Genomic DNA, 7,465 nt, shown 5'->3' with positions numbered 1-7,465 from the left:
GCTTTCTCTGACACTGGTAGCCCACAATTCCCTCTCCTTCCTCACCATACCGATTGCTGCCTGTACCCTTCACTTCGTACTGTCCTATGTCATTCCCATACTGTTTATCCTATTGTCTCTGTCTCTTTCCCAGACTGTAAGCCCCTGAGGGCAGGACCCCGGGTCTATACCTTCTCTGTCTCCTTCCCAGACTGTAAGTCCCTGAGGGCAGGACCCCAGGTCTATACCTCCTCTGCCTCCTTCCCAGACTGTAAGTCCCTCCAGACTGTAAGCCCCTGAGGGCAGGACCCCAGGTCTATACCTCCTCTGCCTCCTTCCCAGACTGTAAGTCCCTGAGGGCAGGATCCCAGGTCTATACCTCCTCTGTCTCCTTCCCAGACTGTAAGCCCCTGAGGGCAGGACCCCAGGTCTATACCTCCTCTGTCTCCTTCCCAGACTGTAAGCCCCTGAGGGCAGGACCCCAGGTCTATACCTCCTCTGCCTCCTTCCCAGACTGTAAGCCCCTGAGGGCAGGACCCCAGGTCTATACCTTCTCTGCCTCCTTCCTAGACTGTAAGCCCCTGAGGGCAGGACTTGAGTCTTTCTCTTCTTCTGTCCCCCCTCCACCCCACTTACCCCCAAGACTGTTTGCTCCCTGTCTCCTTCCAGACTGAGAACTCCCTGAGCACAGATTTACTTTTCTCTCTCTCTCCCACAGATTAGGAGCTCTCTAAGGGCAGGGCCCAGGTGTCTTCCCCACATCTTGGGAAGCGCAATTGATGTTCAGTCAACACTAATTAGAAATTGAATCTGATTCTTAGCCCGGAGGTGTTGGCCTCCCTAACTGCCACTGACTTGGCATTGTAAACATCATAGGACAGGTCAGTCCAGAAGGCACTTCTGTGCAGCAATACTGGATGCAGATCTCCACACCCCCACCCTCACCTCCACCCTCTGCCTCCCAAGGTTCTCTGTCCCTGACTGGTTTGGAAGAACGAGTCCTAGATAGCTCACCTGACTCTTGGATAGAAAGTCTCTGTGAAATGGATCTTGAAGGAGAAGGAGGCCAGGAGGTGTGGGTTGGGGTGTGTCCCAGCAGTTACTTCAATGAAAGACATTGTTCAGTGTTGGCTAAGAGAAAACTAAAAACCAAGGCAGCTGTGGAAATCCAATGTCTCAGAGGCTGGAATAGATTCAGGATGGAGCAGCTCGGTTAGATGCACAGGCAGCCAAGGTGGAATGGGGGGGTGCTATTTTAACCCTAAATTGGCTTGAGTGATTCTCAGACATGTTAGGGTGGGGGCCTTAACCAGGTCTGAGTGTCTTAAGGTTCAAGATGCTGCTGTTCCCTTGCCCTGGGACAACTCTCTCCCCCACCACCACCCCAAAATGTGAGCCCTGCCCTGGGCTGGGATAACAAGGCCTCCTGAGTGACTCAGATCAGTACTATATAGGCAGATTAACCTTACCTAAACCTGATGGAGACACCAATGTGACCACGTGGCTGAGGAGGTGAGTGCATCTGTAAGATGGGTAAGGCATGAGGCACACTGGTACAATAGGACCAATGTTGAACTGGGTTCAAATCCTGCCATTGACATTTAATAGACCAAAGGATTTAGGACTGAAAGGGACCTTCAGATTCATTGAATTTAATTAAGCTCTTTATTTTACAGACAAAGAAAATGAAGTCCAGAGTAAAAGATGACTTGTGCAAAGTCATGAAAGTAACCAGTAGGGTAGGATTGGAACCCTGATCTTCTGACTCCCAAACCGGTGAACATACTGCCTGCTCTACTATTGGTGTGATCCATCCCAGCTCAGCCCCTTCCCTTGTGGAGGAAAGTAAAGAAACTCTGCACCCCTCCCTTCTGTCTCTTGGCCCCATCCTGTGCACACAGCTTACCTGTCCAGCTCGCCCTCTGTCTGGCTCAGCCAGATCTGCTGGACCTGATGGCCCAGTCCTAGGGCAATCCTAGGACTAACGGACCACAGAATGGGCCTGAGGCTGGGAGACAAGAGGCTCAGAGACCCAGGACCTATTCCCTGCTTGCTTCCTTTCCACTTTCTGTTCCAGCCAAGCTGGTCTCTTTGATGTCTTCTATGAATGAAACACACATTCCTCCTTCCTGCCTCTGCTCACACCATTTTTCTATCTGGAATGCTGCCCTACCTACCCCTCCCCACCTCCTCCATCTTAGAATAATAGAATTCAGAACTGGAAGTAACCTTGAAGATCATCTCTCCCAACTCTCTCATTTTATAGATGAGGAAACATGTCTAGAGAAGACAAATTACTTGCCCAGGGTCACAGAATCACCTGTTTTCAAAGTGGGAAGGTAAAACAGAGATAGCACCTGAAAACAACATGCCTCTACCACTGCCCAACGAGCTTTTACTTGAAGACTCCTAATGAGGTGGGGTGGAAGGGGATGGGGGAAGGGGACTGGTTGTCTCCCAAACAACCCTTCCTGCTTGTAGGTAACTCCAATTGTTAGAAAGTCCTTTCCTCCGACTTAAATTTGTCTCCTTGTAACTTGTACCCATTCCAACAGGATCTGTCCTCTAGGGCCAAGCAGAATAGTTCTAACAATCCCTCTTCCTCAAGATAGCCCTTCAAATACTGGAAGATAGCTCACATGTTACCTCAAAGTCTTTCCTTCTCCTGGCTACACAATCCCTTCTTCTTCAACCAACCCTTATGTGGCATGAGATCAAGACCTTTTACTATCCTGGTTGACCTCTAGGCACTTTCTAGCTGAGGACTGAACATGATATTTCAGATGGGAGCTGACCAAGCAGATAAATATCCTCCTTATTCCTCTTTTAATGTGGCCTAAGATCTTGTTAGTTGTCTCGGCCGCCGTATCATTGTCTTCAGTTGCTTTCTATTGAACTTGTAGTCCACTCAGACTCTCAGACCTTCCTCAAAGGAACTTCTATATTGCTACACTGCTTTCATCGTGTCCTTGGGGAGTTGATTTTTGGAAACCAAGTATAGGCCTCTCACACGTGTAGAAGAGCCAGGATTCAAATGTAGATACTTTTGACCCCAAACTTAGCATTCTCCCCATTATACCACCTTGCCTATCTAAGCCCATGAATCTAAGTTTTCCCCCATCCTTCAAGGCTCATGCTCCTTTTCTCCTGGGGAAGACTTTCCTCATCACCCGTAGATTTCTCCCTCCCCCCGCGTTTAGAGTCCCTATGATGCAATTTAGTTCTTTATCTCAGACTATCCTATATTGGTCCCAAATTCTTTCTGTCTGTAATTTTCTGTGTGATCCTCAGCAAGTGCTTTCCCTTTTGGGGGCCTCAGTTTCTCCATCTGAAAAATGTGGGTGATCATCTCTTCCTTCTTGCCTCTAGGCGGGAGAACAGATGGGAAAGCATTTTGTAAGTAATCATGCCATGGAAACACAGGGACAGAAATTCACATTACCATTTGTCACTGATGATACTATTTTATTAATATGTGTGACTGGCTAAAAAAATGAAACATTTCAATCATTCAGGCACATTTTAAGATAAACATCTGGATAACTGATAGGATTTTCTCCATTTAAAAAAGCTTCAGTTTTGGCTCGCACACTCACCGTTCCCAATCTCTTGGAGTGGCCTAAGTCACTTCTGGGCGTCATACCCTTCTCATAGAAGGGGCTGCCCATCCCTCTCTCCGAAAGGCCCCATCCATTGCTGCTTCCTTTGTAACTCACTCTTGGGCCTTCTGGGTCGCTGTCAGGCCATGTCCCTTCCTCTGGGTTGGGGTTTCAGTTTACCTGACTTCCAGAAAGGGTTCCCAACCAGTGAGCCAAGACAGTTGTACTGTAGGGCTACGTAGGAAGGCAGCAATTGTTTCCTATAAGAGCAAGGTACTGGATTTGACTTAGAAGCAGAATATAAAAACATAGAGCCCAGCTGTTGTTTCAAACTAACCCTTATACTGTGACTGTAGAGCTAATGGTGTTGACTAGAGAGAAAAATGAGAAGCAGGACGATGTCTATGGGATGGAACAGTGGGGTTGTCTGGGGTTCCTTGGCTGCTTCTGCCCCTTGGTCTTGGGTTTGTCTACTTTCGGCTTGTGTGTGTGCCTGGAGAAAGTCTCATACTTTGGGCTGTGCCTTGAAGTGCTTGAGTGTTTAGACCAACAATGTCAGCAACACCTGTTTCTTTGACAGCACCTCTTGATAGACACCCTTCACCATTCTCTAGGAAGGCCTCCATCAATAGTCAAAAGACCCTGACAAAGAAGGGACAGCTTGGTGCAGTGCAGAGTGGAAACCCAGCGGGGTGGGAGTCAGGAGGCCTGGGTTCTAGCCCCCTCTCTACCTTAAGCAAATTACACCTCATCTCTGGTTAATTATATGTTTCCCCCTCTATAAAGTTAGGGGGTTAGTCTAAATGACTTTTGAGGGCCCTCCCAGCTCTCAATCCCAGTGATTCTAATCCAGGACTTTGAAGGGGCTCTGTGCCTTTGGGTAAGGCCCCTCCTCTCTCTGTAATACCAACCCCCTGAGAATCTTGCACCTGGCATGCTGCTCAGGGGGCTCAAGGAACAATCCATCCGTTCTGGTTCACAAGGACTGCTAGAAGAGTAGGGGTGGGGGTAGGGTGGGGGGAGCCTGGCTTTAGGCCCATGTTTCCAATGTTTCATACCTTCAGCTTTTCCTTCCTCCTTTCCTTCCCCATGGCTACCTCTCATCATTCCCCACTCCACCCCCACTCTAAACACCTTGGGCAGAGAAGAAGGCGACTGTTCTTCAGTTGGGCTGGCAGTTCTCCACCCCCACCCCCACATCTGGATTCTTTGACTGGTCAGAGCAGGAGAGGGAGATAGGAGAGAGCTGACTTTCCATACAAAAGAAGATTTCACGCTTCTTAGATCCCTGACCAGGGACTTTATGGTGTGTGTATATACCCCACCCCACCCCACCCCCACCTCTGGTATGGACTATGCCTCCAGATGTTTTTCTGTAGTGCTTTTCTTTTTTTAACTCTTCCCAGATCCATTGCCTGAAAGAGTGAGCCAGAGTTGGACTTGGGCCTTTGGTCTCTGTACCCCACTCATCAGGCCTGCCTCCTGTGCCTCCCACTCAACCCTGTTACGGGCTTATTCTGGCCCTACTCCCTGAGTGTGGGAGCAATTCACACAGTACCCACCCCTCCCTTGCCTCTCCTGGGGCAAGAGGAGAGAAAGAACCTGGGTCCCAGGGTCTGCTTCATTTGTTCATTCATTCCCTCTGCCTCCCAATGTCAGGGAGAACAGACCCAAGCCCTGTCCTCAGAGAGCTTCCAGTCTGGGGAGGACAGGACCTGCTCATATAAAGCAAGTGTGGGACAGTATGACTGGACTGATTTGATCAGACCAGATGAGCTGTCCAGATTCTGGTTGTGTAGGCACTCAGAAGAGGGGGAGAGCAATGTAGTCCGGGTGGTCAAGGAAGACTTCTCAGAGGAGAGTGGACTTGAGCCAGGCCTTGAAGGATAAGTAGGCACTGGATGGATGACGGACAGATGCAAGGGACCCCAGCACCCCGAGATCAGGCAATTATCAAGCTGAGGCAGCAGCTTTCCAACGCTCTCCTTACAATCTGAGGTCTCTTTTCTAGTTCCACTCTGGTTGTTTGAAGGGATTCCTGTACCTGGGCCATGGTGGGATGTACTGTGGGCTGGCCAGAGTTGTAGAACATGGGACCACGCTCCTGGTTTCCTCTGAGTCCAGCTGTTAGGAGTGGGGGTGCTTCATCCAGATGTGACAATAGCAGGAAAGGGAGGGAGCAGGAAATGCAGGGGCCCGTGGCCAATTTGGGGGGCCTGGTGGAAGGACAGCAGCCCAATGGTTGGGGGGAAGTGTTGGCAGAACTGGAGAATTAGTTGGAGTGAAAGAGGGACTTTTGTCAACCAATGCCAGCTTTGAAATGGGCCCCCACTCCCTGTTCAGCTGGAGAGGAGGGGGTTTGACCTGCTGCCTTCTGTGTCTCAGTGTGCCTTCATATTGCTTGCTATTGTGTCTAGTATGATGAGGATGGGATGGGAGAGGGAATCGAGTGAAGGTCACAGCAGAAGTGAGGAACCCTCCCTGGCCCGGCCCTCAGGGTGACTCAGTGGGTCAAACTGGAAAGGAGGTAAGGAGGGAGGCTGGAAGAAGTTGGAAGAGGGGGTTGGGGAGCTCCTAGGCCTCACAGACAAAGGGCCAGCCATACAGATGGCTGTTCCAGCTCTGAGGGGCTGAAGGAATCCAGGCCGACTGGCTGCTTTTTCCATTTGGCCAGAGCTGGATATTGTAGCTGTGGTTTGTAAAGGAGGGACTAGTGTGTGGCAGTGTGTGCCTCTAGGTGTACACATATGTGGGAAACATGTAAATAGAAAATAATTATTGAGCTGGAAGGACCCTTAGAGATTATTTAGACCAACCTCCTCCTTTTATAAGAGGGGAAACTGAGGGCCGGGGCAGGGAGGGATATGTCTCCTGACTGTTAATTGGCAAAAGCAGTTCGTGACAGGTCTCCAGGGATGTGTGGGTAATGTGTATACACCACGCCTTAGTGTAAAGAGAGGTGGACTAAAGTCGGGAGACCTCCATTTGAATCTTGCCTCTTATGGGGTGGGAGACTCTGGCCAAATCACTTAATGTCCAAGAGCCTCAGTGTCTCCATCTGTAGAATGGGGCTGAAAACACTTGCATTACCCACCTCCTCAAGGGTTGCTTTTGGGAGAGTACTGCATTCATGTGAGCTGTTATCCTGTCACTTATGTGTTTCACATGTACATACCCAGACGCAGAGAAGCAACTCCTGTTTGATGTAGGGCCTGTCTTAGGAATGTGTGAATATGTATGTATCTCTAGATACACATACATATGTCTGCATGGGATGATATGAGGGCAGAGCCCAAGGAGGAACGAAGGACTATGTACAGCCAGAGACCAGGCACTGAAGACTTAACCACTAAGACCTGGGGATTCTCTTCTTTCCGCCCTTTCCATTCAGTTCCTTTACCTGCTGTTGGCTCTGTTGGTGGAACACCCTGATCTCCCATCCCCAAGTATCCCATACTCCCACACCAATTCCCTCTTCCATCTTCTCTGTCCTTGACCTTGACCTTGGCTCCAGCCTGATTGTCTTTCTCCCCTAGATGTCACCTCAGATAATCCTAGCCTGGGCTACTCCTTGAGTCCTGTTCCACTCAATCCTCTCCCATACTAGTCACTCACTTCTCCCTAAACTCTTTATCCCTTCCAATTCTTACCACCCCACCCAACTTGGATTCCTTATGGCCATAGTTCCTACTTGGGGCACCCTCCCCCCAACAAGTCACAGATCCTGTATCTAGAAATGGAAGGAACCTCATGGACCATCTAATCCAACCCCTTCCCTTTACAGATGAGGAAGCTGAGACCCAAGGAGATGAAGCCACTTGCCCTGACCCACACAGGTAGTAGGTGTTTAGAGGTACATTGGAACCAAGAGCCTCTCATTCCAGAAC

This window comes from Trichosurus vulpecula, chromosome 9, assembly GCF_011100635.1.
Source record: "Trichosurus vulpecula isolate mTriVul1 chromosome 9, mTriVul1.pri, whole genome shotgun sequence".
In the NCBI taxonomy this organism is placed as follows: Eukaryota; Metazoa; Chordata; class Mammalia; order Diprotodontia; family Phalangeridae; genus Trichosurus; species Trichosurus vulpecula.
The sequence above is the reverse complement of the archived record's forward strand: the minus strand, read 5'-3'. Positions refer to the sequence as shown.